Source organism: Leptonychotes weddellii, chromosome 1 (assembly GCF_054177405.1).
Source record: "Leptonychotes weddellii isolate Sample4059 chromosome 1, ASM5417740v2, whole genome shotgun sequence".
Classification (NCBI taxonomy): domain Eukaryota; kingdom Metazoa; phylum Chordata; class Mammalia; order Carnivora; family Phocidae; genus Leptonychotes; species Leptonychotes weddellii.
Window position 1 is genome coordinate 63,377,718 of NC_138369.1, and position 18,243 is coordinate 63,395,960.

Consider the following 18,243-nt stretch of genomic DNA (forward strand, 5'->3'; position numbering starts at 1 on the left):
TTAAAAATTAAAGAAGAAGAAGATAGCAGGAAGGGAAAAATGAAGGGGGGGATATCGGAGGGGGAGACGAACCATGAGAGACTATGGACTCTGAGAAACTGAGGGTTCTAGAGGGGAGGGAGTGGGGGGATGGGTTAGCCTGGTCATGGGTATTAAAGAGGGCATGTACTGCATGGAGCACTGGGTGTTATTCGCTAACAATGAATCATGGAACACTACATCAAAAACTAATGATGTAGGGGCGCCTGGGTGGCTCAGTTGCTTAAGCAACTGCCTTTGGCTCAGGTCATGATCCCAGGGTCTTGGGATCGAGCCCCACATCAGGCTCTCTGCTCAACGGGAAGCCTGCTTCTCCCTCTCCCTCTACCTGCTACTCCGCCTGCTTGTGCTCTCTCTCTCTGTCAAATAAATAAATAAATAATCTTAAAAAAAAAACTAACTAATGATGTAATGTATGGTGATTAACATAACATTTAAAAAAAAAAAAACCATGCTCGGGGTTTAAATAAGCAGTAAGTAGTAAACAAAACGATACTCCTTCCTGAAGCTCTGCACAAATGAGGGTATCAAATATCTTCTCAGGGATGAAAAGGTGCATTGTTCTGAAACTCTCCACCCTTCTGACAAATTTTAGACTGAATATGCAAAGACTATCAACATAAGAGGCCCTAGGTAGATTGCATGCTTCTTTCGGAGAGATACACGTAACAGTTTATACCTTCATTCTATCAATGATTTGATGGAATCTTACCAAAGTATATTTGTATCATGTTAAATGATGGAACATAGCATTCTTAATAATTATAATTAATTGGGTTGTTTTTGACAATGAGTGATAGTTGTTTCTGGAAGCTTTTATTTATTTATATCCAATACAGTCAACTATTTATAATAGACTTTATTTTTAGAGCATTTTAGGTTCTCAGCAAAACTGAGCAGAAAGTACAGATAATTCCCACATACTTCCTGCCCCTGCACACCCATAATCTCTGCCACTATCAGCATCCTGCACCACAGTGGTACATTTCTTACAATCAATGAACTGACATTGACATGTCATTGTGTCCTAAAGCCCATAGTCTACATTTGAGTTCACTCTTGGTGTTCTATGTTTGGATTCTGACAAATGTATAATGATGTATATCCACTAGTGTAGCATCACACAGAATAGTTTCACTGCCCTAAGGCTCTGCTATATTCCACCTATGTCCCTGTGTTCCATCTGTGTTCACCCCTTCCTCCCTACTGGAAACCACTGATCTTTTTACTGTCTTCTTAGTTTTCCTTTTCCAAAATATCATATAGTTGGAATCATATAATATAACTGGCTTTTCAGCTTGGCTTCTTTCACTTGTTAATATGCATTGACTTTTCCTCCATGTGTTTTCATGGCTTGATAACTAATGTCTTCTTAACACTGAATAATATTCCATTGTCTGGATGTATCACAGTTTATTTATTCATTCACCTACCAAAATACATCTTAATTGCTTCCAAGCTTTGGAAATTATGAATAAAGCTGCTACAAACATTTGTGTATTTCATTTGTTCACTTACTTGTTTGTTTAGCTTTATTTTTTTTAATTAGCTTTCCATTATAGATTCTGTCATTTTTCTTGGCAGTGCCTTATTGAGATTTCAGTTTCCTTAACTGTAATTCCTGAAGTGCTTAAAACACTGTGAATATTTACCTTCCACTGCATTTAAAGAAATGGCAAACTGTTAGAACTAATGAACAAATTCAGTAGAGTCGCAGGATACAAATTAACATACAAAAAGCTGTTGCATTTCTATATACTCACAAGGAAATACCTAAAAGAGAAATAAAGAAAACAGTTCAATTTACAATCACATTGAAAACAATAAAATACTTAGGGATGAATTTAACCAAGGACATGAAAGATCTATACACTAAATTTAACCAAGGAGGTGAAAGATCTGAACACTGAAAGCTATGATATTGATGACAAAAACTAAAGACAAAAAATGGAAAGATATCCCATGTTCATGGGTTGGAAGAAATAATATTCTTAAAATGTCCATGCTACCCCAAAAGATCTGCAGATTCATTACAATCCCTATTAAAATTACAAAGATGTGTTTAACAGGAATAAAAAAAAATCATATAATTTGTGTGTAACCATGAAAGACCCTGAATAGCCAAGGCAATCTTGAGAAAGAACAAAGCTGAAGGCATCACTTTTCCTGATTTCAAACTATACTTTAAGCTATAGTAATCAAAACAGTATGGTACCAAAATCAAAACAGAGACACAGACAATGAAACAAAATAGAATCAAGATCCCAGAAATAAACCCATCCATGTACAGTCAATTAATATTTGACAAGGGAGCCAAGAGTAATCAATGGGGAAAAGATAGTCTTTTCAAGAAATGGTGCTGGGAAATTAGTCACTTGAAAAAGAATGAAATTAGGCCTGTATCTTGTACCATGCACAAAAAATTAACCCAAAATGGATTTAAGACTTAAACGTAAGACCTAAAACCCTAAAACTTCTAGAAGAAAACATGGAGAAAAAGTTCCTTGATTCTGGTCTTGGGAACAATTTTTTGGATATGACACCAGAAGAACAAGCAACAAAAGGAAAAATAAACAAGTGGACTATTTCAAACCAAAAAGCTTCTACATAGAAAAAGAAAGGAAAAAAGTCAACAAAATGAAGAGACAACTTAGGAATGGGAGAAAATATTTTTAAATCACATATCAGATAAGAGTTAATATCCAAAATATATAAGGAACTCATATAACTCAATAGAAAAAAATAAATAACCTGATTAAAAATGGGTAAAGGACCTGACTGCACATTTTTTCCAAAGACATGCAAATGGCTCTAAAGAACATGAAAAGGTACTTAACATCACTAATCATCAAAAGATTACAAATCAAAACTACAGGGACGCCTGGGTGGCTCAGTCAGTTAAGCCTCTGCCTTCGGCAGTTAAGCCTCTGCCTTCGGCTCAGGTCATGATCCCGGAGTCCTGGGATCAAGTTCCACATTGGGCTCTCTGCTCAGCAGGGAGTCTGCTTCTCCCTCTCCCTCTGCTCCTTCCCGGCTCATGCTCGCTCTATCTTGCTCACTCACTCAAATAAATAAATAAAATATTAAAAAAAAAAATCAAAACTACAATGAAATATCACCTCACACCTGTTAGAATAATTATCATCAAAAAAATAAGAAAATTGGAGCGCCTGGGTGGCTCAGTCAGTTAAGCATCTGACTCTTCATTTTGGCTCAGGTCATGATCTCAGGGTTGTGAGATCAAGCCCTGTATCACCTCAGGCTCTGCAGTCAGCAGGGAGTCTGCTTCTCCCCCTCTTCCCCTGCTCATGCTCTCTCTCTCTCAAATAAATAAATAAATCTTTTTAAAAAAAGAAGAAGAAATAACAAGTGTTGGTGAGGATGCGGAGAAAAGGGAACTCTTTGCACTGCTCGTGGGAATGTAAATTGTTATAACCACTATGGGAAACAGTATGGATACTCCTCACAAAATTGAAAACAAAACTACCATATGATCCAGCGATTCCACTTCTGAGTATATATATCTGAAGGAAATTAAGTCAAACTATATCACAAATCACTGTATCAAAGAGATGTCTGCACTCCTATAATCATTGCAGCATTATTCACAATAAAACGACATGGAAACAACCTAAGTGTTCATCAGCAAATGTATAAAGAAAATACATATATACATACATATATATGTGTGTGTGTGTGTACATATATACATATACACACACATATATATACACAAACACACATATACATGATGGGATATACTTAAATATGATGCAACAACATGGATGAATCTTGAAGGCATCATGTTAAGTAAAATAAGTCAGGCAGGGAAAGACAAACACTATATGATCTCACTTATCTGAGGAATCCTTAAAAAGCCAAACTCGCAGAAATAGCACAGAATGCCAGGGGCTAGGGGGTCAGGGGAATGGGGAGATATTTGTCAGAGTACCAACTTCCAGTCTTAAAATGAATAAGTTCTGGGGATCTAATATTCAGCATGGTAACTATAGTCAAACATAATGTATTATATGCCCAAAACTTGCTAGGAGAGAACTTAAATGCTCTCACAATATATACTCCCCCAATAATTATGTGAGGTGATGAATGTGTTAACTAACCTTATTTTGGTAATCACATCACAATATATGTGTATCAAATCATCACACTGTGCACCTTAAACTTACACAATGTTAAATGTCATTTATATCTCAATAAAGCTGGGGGAGACAGAGAGAGAGCACGCAGAAACCCTTTACACAAGTGTTGGAAAGTTGGGTAAGAAAATTTATCCTGCCTTGTATTATCCTCTATTTCTTCTAGGATCCCTTCTTGTTTTGCTTTATTATTATTATTATTATTATTATTATTATTATTATTATGTTACGTTAGTCACCATACAGTACATCATTAGTTTTTGTTGTAGTGTTCCATGATTCATTGTTTGTGTATAACACCCAATGCTCCATGTAATATGTGCCCTCCTTAATACCCATCACCGGGCTAGTTTGTTTTCACTCTGGTGTCTTCACCCCCCAGGTTCTCTACCTATCTCTATTCAGCTGTTATGGTAATTCCTTACACCTGGAACTGATTCCCTTCTAACTCCTCCTCTAATTTTCCGTGGTCCCTTCCAGCATGGGTCAGTGTAGGGCCATAGAAGCTCCTCCTCCCATCCTCTCCATCTACTCCTGCTCCTCTGACTACCCTCTCTTGTATTTTTAAATCTCTTCCTTTTCCTTCATTAGCTCCTGGCAACATGCTTGGGTATCTCCAGGGTGCAACACCCTTCACTGGTTCCTGCTTTCCTCCCAAGATTCTGTTCTCATCTTCTCTTCCCTTGGCTATTGAGTTTTGTTGAAGAGTCATCCATGTGTTTCTTCCACTCCCTCAACTTCCCTCTCCCTCCTCAAGCTCCTCTCATCTGAGTTGTGCCATAACAACTCTAGGAACCCTTACAGGTCCTTTGAGGTCTCAACCTCAATCAACCAATCCAATGGAATGCCATCTTCCCCAAATTGCGGAAGCAGTTGCACTCTATCATTTGACATTCTTGAACTACATTCCAGGCTTTGAGCATTCCTTTCTCCTGCCTTCCTTACACAATGTGTTTGACTGCCCAACCCTGCCCTTTTGGGATGCCAGCTCCTCTGCTCCCCCACCTCCAAACAGTCCAGAAGGCATATCTCAGAGGCTCCAAACTCAGTTTTCTTTAATAGTTCTCTCTCTCCCTCTGGTAAAGTTTTAGCCACTGTGCTTAACAGAATGATTCCCAATATCAAATCCAGAGCACAGCTATATGTCTTAGTACTTGTTAGTTGTGCTACTGAAATAAACAGAAGTTAACTCATTACCTTCCTCAGGAATGCCTATCGGGGGAAATGAGACCACTCGCAGTCAACTGGACTCAAATCTGAGTTTGCTCTGTTCTACCCTGCATTACCACAGCAGTTAAGATCAAGAGGTGTAACTGTGTCTCGCTCTCATTCCCTCCTTTTATTTGCACTGCTTCTTCTCTGAGTTGAGAGCAATACTGATTAAATCAACACTTCATTCAAAACATTCAGTGGTCTCCGACTACACAATAAATTGCATAGATCTTCTTTACCATAGTATTCACTTACTCTCTGAACTTTCTAGTACACTACTCTTCTATTTCTAGTCCATACTCCATGCAAAGGAATCTACTTTTTCTCCCTTAGAAATGTCATGGTCATCCTCATATTTCTCACCATCATCCCCACTATTTTCCCCCTTGTAAAACTTGCACATATTCACCAAGATCCATCTTAAGCGAGTAAATTCCATATGAATGGAGAAAAATTCCCTTGTTTGGCTGTGCAAATATGGTCTCTCAACCTGTTGAGCCCTACAGACACTCATTCCATTTGGGGCTGTTTATCATGTTCCACCTTGTCTAAAATTAAGTAACATACTTCTCCCACTTGCCATTCAATTGTAAACTCTTTTATGGCAAGTATTTTGCTTTGGGTTGCTTTTTTCTGATTTTCTTTCTTAATTTTTTGTGGCTAAATATACATAACATAAAACTTGCCATTTTAACCATTTTTAAGTGTACAACTTATTAGTCTTAAGTACACTCATGTTGTAATGCAACCATTAGCAAACACCATTCATCCCAGAACTTTTTCATCATTGCAAGTAGGCGCTCCATACCCATTATACAATAAATCCTCATTCCCCTTCCTGTCAGCCCCTGGTAAGCAGTATCCTACTTTTTGTCTCTATAAATTTGATTACTGTAGTTACCTTATATAAATAGAATCATATGATATTTGTTTATGTCTGTTTTATTTCACTGAGCATAATATCTTCAAGATTCATCAATGTTGTAACTTGTGTCAGAATTCCTGTGGCATTAAGCACAGTGCTTTGAGCTTAGTTGATAGCACATAAGTATTCCTTGAATTGAATTCAACTATTTGTCTCAGAATTAAATAAAGACATCATTTGATTGCCTTAGTAGGTTTATCAAGCTTTTCTCCATAGAAGGGATGGAAAATAGACATGAAAAATTTTTATTTATTGCTGTAGCTGAATATTCTGCTTGGTGCAACAACATTTCTGCTTCTGAATTCACAAAACTTCTGCTATACTTTTGCTCTATTTCTTTGAAACCTGAATATAACAACCTACATAGGGTTCAACCCCACAGACTCTTTCATAACCTATCCAACCAGACCAAAGATATATATTTCTTCACTCTTCTCTTGGGTCATGTGGCAAACACAAAAACACAACTGATTAGCTGACTCAGCCACCATTCTTCATTCTACTTCTCTCCCTGCCTAGCAGCCTTGTAACTAGGAGTGGCTTTGGGATAGTTCTGGCCAGAACAGCATAATTGGAAATTGGCTGTCTGAGTATTTAGGAAAAATTTAACTTTTCTAATCAAGGTAATAGACTCAGCTGGCACACATATTTGGATTTTGTTCCTTTCCCTCTGGCTTTAGTGAGGCTTTGACCATGGGCAGGATGCAGGATACTGATGTAATCCGGGCACGATGCCTGGAGTTTCTGCAGCTATTTTGAGATCATGTGGCTAAGGCCAACATACTACGGGTGTCTGAAACTTTTGAGCAGCTACTCACTCCTAGAGTGCTTCTCTTAGCCTTCTTTTTATAAAAGATAAATAAACCTGAATTTGTAAAGCCTCTGATAGATTTTCTTTTACTTGTATCTAAGAGCATTTATTTCTTAGTCAAGATGCTCAGTTAAATTGTATGCAAGCACACAAATGCAAGGAATTGATTTTTGTTAAAACCACCTTCAAATTCAAGTGCTTTAGCACCAAACTATTACTGATCTGAGCCTATGAGGAGGAAACATATGTAGATGTGTGTGCGCATATTTACATGTATACCTAAATGTATACCTAATTTGTGTGTGTGTCTATATATATATACACATATACATGCATATATACCTATAGATATGTGGGTATAGAGAGAGAGAATGTAGGACTACAGCTGTTTGAGATTTGGGCTTTGTCTCTTTATTTGTTCCAAGTCATTATGGCCCTGTAATTTAAGAAAGGAAGTTAATATTTTTGAGGACAAGGAAAGAGGATGAGGCCAGACTAGAAGGCGAGCGGAGGCCTGATATGGGAAGAAATGATTTTCCAACGCTGGCGTTCAGCCAAGGAACACTGCCCGGCACTGGCAGCCTGGGAGCAAGGGGAACGGAAACGCCTTTCTGAAGAGCGCTACAAAGTGATTCACACTCTCAACAAACACTTCCCAGATGTACAGCAGAAAGCCTTCACAAAAACACCAAAACCCTCCTCTTCAAAGCTGAGTTTCAAGAGCCTAAATCACATTCTCTCCTTTATAACTGTCCTCCTGCATGTCGACACACCATAAAAATAGACTGGTTGAGATTCACAGTTCTTGGTTTTATTTGTGCCACGTAAACATTCCTCAGGTCACTTGACACTTGCAGTACATGGCATTCTTGGGAGACGGGGGTCTTTTAAGCACCTATTTTACCACGTACCCGTCTTGACAGCATTTCCAGAAGTCCTAGTCACAAACTGTCATGTTGGGCAATGGCCATGTGTTCCAGCTGGAATTCTGCCAATGGCGAAGGTCTAAGAAAGATCTTTTCGTCTCTTAATCCAGAAGACTTTTCAAATCAAAAATAATAATAAATAATAATAGTAATTCTAGCTTTTGCCAACCCGAGATCCGGTTATTATCAGTTTAAAACTTATTTTATTTACTCTGATAGCTGGTACATGGTTGTAGGGAGTGCAGTTGATGAGGCAGCGCTCACTGGACCTCACTGGGCTACTTCTCGAGGACTAGCAAGGTGAAGGAGAGGGATTTGCCTCACTTGTCTGTGAACTCCTACACACAAATTGTGTCCATCCTGCTTCCTAACCAGAAAGAGCTCGTGGAAGACCATCTTGGGGTTGAAGGGTAAACCCCCCCAAAACTGAAATTAAGGAAATAACATTTCTGATTAAAATAACAACACTAATAGCAAGTTAGACAGCATGCCAGTCATTGTAGGGGTTGTTTTTCCCATGTAATCTCATTCCATGCCAAAAATCCTCTGAGTTGGTATTGTCATTACCCCCATTTGATGGATGAGGAGTCTTTGGTTCTGAGAGGTTGGCTTCTGATGCTTACCCTGCTAGTAAGTGGTAGACAAGGGATTTAAACTCAGGTCCATTTGTGTCTAAAGACTTTCCACTCTCACTAATGGTGCTCAGAGTAGCTAGGTATATAATTTCCCCCAAGGCCAAGGGGAAATTTAAAAGCAGTCTCTCCCACATCCTTCCTTCCTCACCGCAGTTTGAGCACTTGGTCATCATGGAAGCATTTTGACTATTTATTCTGTCACTGATCCCACAGCAAGACCCTGTAGCTATGGGATTGCCTGCTTCCAGCTCTCATGTGGCGCAAGTGGAGAAAAACTTGGAAGAAAAGATCTGTAAGAGGTCGTTGAGGGCAGAAGGAGGGTAGTGGGTGCGGAGGAAGGAGAGGAAAAGGGGGACAAGTAAGGAGAAGAGCTTGGAGCGTGGCTATGTTAGGTGATCTCTTGCTTCTCTTGAGGACTAAAGTCAGCATTACTCCCTCATTCCTAACTAGCCAAGAGCAACAATTGCACTGCACAGAGTATAAATGGAAAAAGTTGGGGAGAACCATTCAACCCAGTTACCATTTAAGACCAAGGCCAATATTTTGGTAGCATGCCCACAAATTGAGATTTACTCTAATTTACTCTTAGTGACATACTAAGAAAAAATATAATCAGTCTTTTAAAATGAATACATTCAACTGTAGACCTTGGGAAATGTTACTGAAGAGTGCTATACTATGAGCACTTAAGTAGACGTCTGGGACCATATAATCAAAAGCTCAGTAAATGGGTACTGTGCATACAACACACAAACTCATAACATGCCAAGTCATTCCAGCAATTGTGTATATAAACATGCAGTTAAAAAGCATCAGTTGGTTAACTCTGTAGTCCTCCCCTTATAAAGTGATTTGAAGTACATATTGAATTTGTGTTCCTAACACATATGGGGCACAGACATTTGAAAATGAACTTTGCACAATTTCATTATTAAACACTCAGCAGGCTTCAAAGACAACTGCATTTCATTAATAATAAATAATAAAAAATGAAAACGCAGTAAAATATTAACATATCAAACACCTCTGTAATGCTATTTTTATGCACAAAACATCTTACCTTCCCAAGAGACTAAGTCCCTGCCTGATTGTAAGTTAGGCATTTAGTAAAGAAAATAAACTCAGAAGAGTCAAGAAGTCTCAGCTGTTAACACTAAATGGTAACCTAGTGCTCCCTTATTTTTTTTAATGTCTTATTTGGAACTATAGTAATTCCAAACATAAAAAAATTGCAAAAATAGTACAAAGAATATCCAAAAATATTCCTACCCTTTCCTCAGATTTATCTGTTACATTTTTTTTCCCTATTTGGTTTTAATTTGTTGTTCTCTCTGTCTCTATCTGTCCATCCATTTATCTATCTTAAAACATTTGGGGGGGGGGGGAAGCACTAATAGCATTTTCCCTACAGTATAGGAGCCCATAACAGTACATTTCATTGTCATCTTTAGTCTCCTTTAACATGGGACATTTCTTTGGTCTTTTTCTTTCTTTTTTTTCTTTTTTCATAACACTGACAATTTCGAAAGAGAGTTGTTTTGTTTTGTTTTAAAAATGATCTTTATCTTAGATTCATTTGATGTCTCCTTGTGATTAAATACAGGTTATAGTTTACTCCTGGCTGGAACATATGTGATATAGTTTCCTCTTCAGGATACCACATCCACAGGTACCGGATGTCCACTTCCCCCTCATTGGTGATACTGATCATCCAGTCAAAGTGTTGGCTGATTTTTCATTGTATAGTTACTATTTTTTTTAGCTTCCAACTAATGATCTATGAAAAATCATAATCACTCATCAAAATTTCCTCCCTAGATTTAGCATCTATTGATGCTTCTTTACTTTGATCTCAGTATGATGATTTTCTCATTCCAGCTTCCCTCCATATTGACCCCATTACTTGTCTCATTATTTATGTAGGAAAAAAAAAAAAAACGACGACAACAGTCAAGGAATCATTTAGCAGGAATTTGATCATAGACAAGTCACTGATCTCTGAATCTAAGTTTTTTTTTTTTTTTTTTAAAGATTTTATTTATTTATTTGCGAGAGAGAATGAGAGAGAGCACGAGAGGGAGGAGGGTCAGAGGGAGAAGCAGACTCCCCGCTGAGCAGGGAGCCCGATGCGGGACTCGATCCCGGGACTCCAGGATCATGACCTGAGCCGAAGGCAGTCACTTAACCGACTGAGCCACCCAGGCGCCCTGAATCTAAGTTTTAACAATGAAATAATTTCAATGATATTTTTTTAGAAAGTGCAAATAATGGCACATGAATGTACATTTGAAAGAAGTATGTTTTATAAAAGTATAAGGTGTTATTAAATATAAGCATGCACTTAAGTGTTCATACTTGTCACAACAGTAATGGGAATGTCACAGTGCTTTCCAGTTTTAAGAGAACTTTAACATAAATTAAGCTATTTTCACCTAATGAGAAGGCTGAGAATTAGGTAAAATGGATATTACCCCATTTTACAGATGAGGATTTGATCCTAGTGTTTCTTGTTCCTTCTGACTCAATGTTTTTCCAATATCCTACGTGCCTTTATATAAATACATATCAAACACACACACACACACACTCTCTCTCTCTCTCTCACCCCACTTAGGTGAGCATTCATGTATTTATTGCCAATATTTAAGCTAATAACTAATTCCAGAAGGTTGGCATGGCCCAGTTCCAATGGTGGCTAGGGAAAATTACTGGAGAATGTGATAGCAATAGAGAGGAGTGGGGTCCCATGATAACTGGCTCCTCATGCTTTTCACATTTGGATTAGAAAATGGCATTCAGGATTTGAAAGTATTGTGCATTCTTCTTTACAGATGGACGCCCAGCTGAACATACAATTGAACAGAGTAATATTAGAAGATGGGAAGTGGGACTGAGGGAAGAGGCAGGAGGCACAGTGTGTAAATTTAAAAAGGGTGGTCTGAGTAGACTTCATTAAAAAAGTAACATCTGAACAAAATCTTAAAGGAGGTGCAGTTCTCTAGGGGAAGAGTCTTTCAGACAGAAGGAATAGATGGTGCAAAAGAACTGAAGCAAGGCCATGTCTGAGGATCAGCAGGGAGCCCCCTGTGGCTGGAGCAAGGTGGACCAACCAGAAAAGTAATAGATGCTGTCAAAGAGATGAGGGGTGGGGACACGATCACAGAGGGCCATGAGGCCAATGCAAGGACTATAGGCAATCATTAAAGGGCTTGGGCCATGGAAGTCACATGATCTGACTTATACTTTAATAGAATCAGTAGCATTGATGTTTTTGTTCTATGTGGTAAGCCTGGTTTTGCTAAATATGATAATATTAACTGAGTTTCTAGGTAGCTCATCATCCATCAGTCCTTCTTATTTTCTCCTTATCCTGATGTTTTTCCATTCCGTAATTAATTTAATTACTTTTTGTGTGTGTGTGCATGCATGTGTTTGTATGCATGTGTAAAATTTGAAATATATACTTCTTAAATCATCTCTACCTGAATTCTGCAATTCAACTTTCTCTGCTATTTCAACCATAATAATTTCAAAAGACCCATTCCTTTTCCTTACTACATTATACTGTATTTATTTACATATTGGTGTCATATCCTGGATCATGAGTTCCTTGAGGGTAGTCCCATGCACCTTTTAATTCTCAGAATCCAATATTTCTGGGTCACAAACTAGGTCTCTAATATGTTGAGCGAATAACTACACATAGACATAAGATATGCCTGTACATATGTTCACACAGTATATCATATTACAAGCCATGGAAAAGATTCTGTTCTGCTAAGAGTTAAATAAAAATATATCAAAATTACCAAAAAAAAAAAAAAATTCAACCAGATTGTTTTGAGAATTGTCACAGAAAAATGCTAAATATTAAATCAAGTTTCAGGTTTTATAAAAAGGAAGGAAATTTTTCAATGAAATATTTTGAAAGGTTCACCTCTTCTGAGGCAGCATTAGAATACAAAGTGACCGAGAGCTTAATATATCCCCTTGTACATATTCTCACATAAATATATATACTGGAAGTTTACAATTCAAAGTCTCATGATAAAAAAAAAAAAACATGGCTCCTATCCTTGGGGTGCTGTGACATCATTTCATGCCCATCTGAATACTGACTTTCAAAGATGTAGCTTCACCTTTGTGGTGTCATTTTCACACATAAACCAGCAAAAGTTTACTCATTGTCAAAGAAATCTGTGGAAATAATGGCTCCTTCAGTAAAGGGCAGTTGGTTGGGCGGGGTGGGGGGGGAGTAGTCAGCAGGGTGAATTAGACCCTTCGCTTTCGAACAACAATTATAGTATGGAATAAGAGAAAGCTCCTTTATGGTTTCTCAGCAGACACTGTGCCATTTTGCAATGGTGTGAGAGTCAACTGCAGTCGAGTGATGCCTGGCATGACCCCTTTCCACCTGAGTAAAGGTCAAGGCAGATTCTCTTCTGTGACCTTCATCATCACAGATGTGCAGTAGTGATTGATCGATCACATTGAGGAAACTAACATCCGTATGTAACCTTACCCCACTGTGGTGTCATGGTTTGTTGTTCACAATATTTTGTTATCTGTAATTTTAATAAATAACTCAGAAGAATATCATCTACTAGGCAAGACTTAAAAGCTTTAAGGAGGATACATTATTAAATACCATGAGTAGTAAATATGATTGATTAAATCACATATAACTTATTCATAAATTTACTTTACAAATATTTTGTAAATATTTATTGACTGACTCCTATAATCCAGGCACTAATATAAGAGCTGGGATACAATGATGAATGAGACAAAATCTGCTTTCATGACTGATACTTTCTTTCCAAGTACATGAAATAACCAAAAACAAGATAATTTCAGATATGGTAATTCACATTTCCATTTGATTATGTTTTATAGTCCACCTAATCTTTTCTTTTTTTTTCTATATTTTCTTAATTGAATCCCATTTATAACAGTTGTAACTCATTTATTACGCTAAACATCAGTCTCATAACTACTCTTCTCATTTAATTGTGAGTTACACCATGCCATTACTTTATATTTCTATAGTTTTTATAAAAAATAATTTTCAAGATGTATATATATTATACCTATATAGCCTATATTACATATAGAATATATTATATACTTGGTATATATTTCTCCTCTTTTCTTCGTATTATTCCCTTATTTTAAATAGGTCTTTCACAAAACATAATCTCATTAAGGAGATAACTTATGGAGGGTCTCTCTTTCACAATTCCAGAAACAACAGACTCTGACAGTCTGAAACTCATCAGTCCCTGAACATTTCCTCTCTAAGGGTCCTCAAGCACCCAATTTTGTCCATCCCCCTTTACAGCTAAGGAGGCAGTGACTGCAAAGTTGAAGTGAACATCTTTTACCAAGGACCTGAACCATACCACTCCCTCCCGCGACCTTTCCCATAGAACATTCCCAAATACAACTTGGGTCACCCACCGACATCAGATTTAAACAGCATTCCCAGAGAAGTTCTATGGTCGTAGCGAAGATGGTATCAATGGCAATACAGCTTTTGTGTTTGTGTCTCTCCCCATCAACTCTCATCAGTCACAACCTCAGACCACCATTCTCTCCACCCTTGTTCTAGTTCAACTCCTTTTAATTAAGTCACAGGCAGGTTTTGCCCAAATTTTGCTTGCTCAGAATATTTTCTTTGACTTTTTTTCAATATTCTTTACAGTTGTCCTAGCTGAGTAGTTGCATCTCTTTTCTTTCAAGGCCATCTTTCATTTATTCTCTTCTTTTTCTCATGATTTCTTCCAATCTTTCCATAGATCACCTGTCTTTGCCACGCTTGTATTGGATAATAATATTCCATCAGTTATCCCCAAAGAAGTTTTAATAAATATTATGAGGCTGGGTGGTGTGACAGAAGCTCAGATGGTTAATCAGGAGGTTTAGGAGATTCTGATTTAAAAGAATTTCAGCAGAGATTTTTACTGTAGTATCTTTCAGAACTATGCCATACTAATGTATTCTGTGACTCTCCAAAAAGGTTGCATAGATTGTATTTTATACCTTCAAATGCATGCCTTTTTTTCCTACAAAAACATCTTTGATTTGGAGATGCTTCCATCAATTGAAACATAGTTAAACTGGCGGCAATTTTTCTTGGCGGTACATTAAAAAATGGTCCATATTACAATCAATAGTATCTTAGATTTAATAAAATACATTACCAGACGGTGTCTGCCAAAGCTTATTTGACTGTAAGACTTTAAATATGTGGCAATAGAACATATTTTGGGAAATATTGTGTAAAAACCATATTTCCCAAATCTGTTTATTTTAGAAGAGTGACATTCCATCCTGAATTTGGAAATCCCCAAGTTATCAACCAAGGCAGAGGAGGTGGGGGCAAAGGGATTTTTGCAATCTTCAATTTTCAAAAGAAGCTTTAAAATCTCCATAGCTTTATTACTCATTCAGAACAGAATCTGATGTAAAGCCATGCAAACATCAATCCAAACTTTAGTTTTCAGCAGGGGTGGTACCAAGGGACCTTTTTTTGGTAGGAGTCCTTTAAAATCTTTCAATCTCTAAGAACACTCCCAGTGCCCAGTAAGACCTGCCAAAGCCATCACAAGCACACCACCTCAGTAAAAAGAGTGTGCCAGCCATTTTCTATAGCAATTCTCTACTCCCTTCTTCTACGACTAGCAGCCTCCAACTCCCATCCTCACCTCCATGAGGCAGTTCTGGAGCCCTTCATGGTAGGGACTCAACGTTCCCATGGCGTGGCCCCCAAACAGCAGGAAACCAAACCAAACCCCAACCTTCATTCAGTGGACAGGAGTGGAGGCTGCAACCACCCAAAAAGGCTGGGGATTATTGCTCTTGTTTTATTTGGAGCCCACTTTTCCAGTCCCAGCCAGTGTTTGTCACTGTAGAGAATTTTAGAACCAAGAAAGTCACATTTGCTAAGTCTCTTTAACACCACCCAATCGATGCAAAATTCAGATATTGACTAGACTAAAGATGCTGAATCAGATGGTGAGGGGGACCTGCAATGCTTGGTAATTTGACCATGGAGGCAGAATGCACTTACAGAGTGCCCAGTCCATAAATGAATTCTGCTTGAGGATGTTTGGAGGACTGTGCACATCCCTCAGCAGTGCAGTCAAGGGGACAAAGCATTCATTCGGGGACTTAAACACAGTGCACAGGCAGCAAATGCAGAGCCAAGTGCAGCTCTGTAGCTGAAGAGTCACCTTACCCCCATTATTTGTTTCTTATTAAATGTGTAAACTTATCAGAGATTGGAATCACTTACAGCAACCTCAAAAGTAGGCTGTTTTAACACAAAAATTAAAAAGCCAAGCTAATGGCAAGAAGGGAAATGAGAACCTATGGCTAGGGAATATATCTGGGAAATCAGAGGGGAATGACAGACCGTGAGAGCTGGATCTTTTTGCACATTTTAATTTTTTTTTCTTGTGTAGAGGGAGAGTCAAAGTGATTCCGCTGTTATCACTTCACTATTTTTCCTGAGGTAGGAGAATTCTCCCAAAGGATTCAATTAAATGACACTTTTAAGTTAATAATAATAATAATAATCAAGAGAGGACTTCATTTTTAGTTAAGTGCTATCTTCTCTTCCCAAACCCTCTCAAATGCTCAGACCAGCACAGCGGGGAAACTGCCTCCTGGCGAGTCTGCATTAGAGAGAGGGAGACATCCAGTCGGCAAGCTCTTTCTGTAGCGACAAAGTGATTATCTTGTTGCAGCAGAAAACAGTTGCCACCCCACAGATTGGGGAGGGGCAGGGAACACAAAATGGTGAATTCTCTAGTTACAGTATTTCTTTAACTGGCCTTTGTGGAAAGGAAACCAGGGTTAAATATTGCAGTAATGAAAAAGACAAATAGGGGTGCCTGGGTGTCTCAGTCGTTAAGCGTCTGCCTTCGGCTCAGGTCGTGATCCCTGGGTCCCGGGATCGAGCCCCGCATCGGGCTCCCTGCTCGGCGGGAAGCCTGCTTCTCCCTCTCCCACTCCCCCTGCTTGTGTTCCCTCTCTCGCTGTGTCTCTCTCTGTCAAATAAATCAATAAAATCTTTAAAAAAAGAAAAAGACAAATAATCAAATATTTGTTACTCATTTTTTTTCTTTTTTTAAAGATTTTATTTTATTTATTTATTCATGAGAGACAGAGAGAGAGAGAGAGGCAGAGGGAGAAGCAGGCTCCCCGCTGAGCAGGGAGCCCGATGCGGGACTCGATCCCAGGACCCTGGGATCATGACCGAGCCGAAGGCAGACGTTTAACCATCTGAGCCACCCAGGCGCCCTATTTGTTACTCATTTGACAAATATTTATTGAGCACCTGCTATGTGCCATGCACTCTTCTAGGTGCTAGAAATCCAGGAATGAACAAAGCATATAAGTTTGTTCCTTCTTGAAGCTTACACTCTACTGTTAGGAGTCAGATAATAAACTATCTGCCTACCTACCTAACAGAATAAGGCATATGGAAAGCTAGGAGTAGAGAGAAAGGTGATATATGTGTATTAAGAATATATATATGTTCTTACATATTCTTATACACATATGTGTACATATATTTGAAACATATACATATGTATACACATATAAATGCATATGTATATATGTATGCAAATAGTGTGTAGTTCGGTTATAGAAGTCCTCTCCAATGGGGTGACATTCCATTAGAGGCCTGAAGGAATAGGCAAACAAGTCACTGGGGGTGTGGTGGCAAGAGAGTGGGGTTGGGGTCCTTTTAGCGCAAGGAGTAAGTAAGAAGATGGCATGGCCAGGGTATATTAATTAAGAAAGAAGAAGGCAAGGCAGAGAAGTAGGAGGACATCATAGATGTTTATTTTTTTTAGATTTTATTTATTTATTTATTTGAGAGAGAGAGAGAGCAGGAGCAGGGGGGAGGACAGAGGGAGAGGGAGAAGCAGATTCTCCACTGAGCAGGGAATCTGAGACAGGGGGCTTGAACCCAGGACCCTGGGATCACGACCTGAGCCGAAGGCAGAAACTGAACCAACTGAGCCACCCAGGCGCCCTGACCTCATAGATGTTTATAAAAATTTCTGCTTTTACTTTGAAAGAGATGAGAAACTTTAAGAAGGTTTAAAGCAGAAAAATGACATGAACCGATATATATCTTTAAAGGTTTACTCTGGTTGCAGGTAGAGAGCAGGCCATAGGGAAGTAGGGATATAAACAGAGTTATTAGTTTAAAAGGTATTATAACATAGGCAAGGGATTACGTTGGTTTCAACTGGGGTTATAGAGGTGAAAGTGGTGAGGTGAGAAATGGTTAAGGAGAGCCATTGATATTTGTTGATTAATTCTATATGATATGTGAGGGGGGAAAAAGGGAGGAATCAAAGTTCTACCTGAGTCAACTAGAAAGAGTTTCTCTTCATTGAGATTGTAAGGACTAAAGACAAAGGAAGTCTGAGGGGGAAATAATGACTTGTTCTGCACATTTTAACTTTGGAACACCTGTTTAGTATCTAAAATGAAAATCAAGGTTTTTAGTTTCCTT

The 18,243-nt window shown here is 38.3% G+C and overlaps 1 protein-coding gene across 1 annotated transcript in view; it reads right to left on the bottom strand.

The window, feature by feature from the left end:
* RBMS3 (RNA binding motif single stranded interacting protein 3) overlaps positions 1-18,243 on the bottom strand; it is a 668,889-nt gene that overhangs the window by 553,432 nt on the left and 97,214 nt on the right. The window lies entirely within an intron of this gene.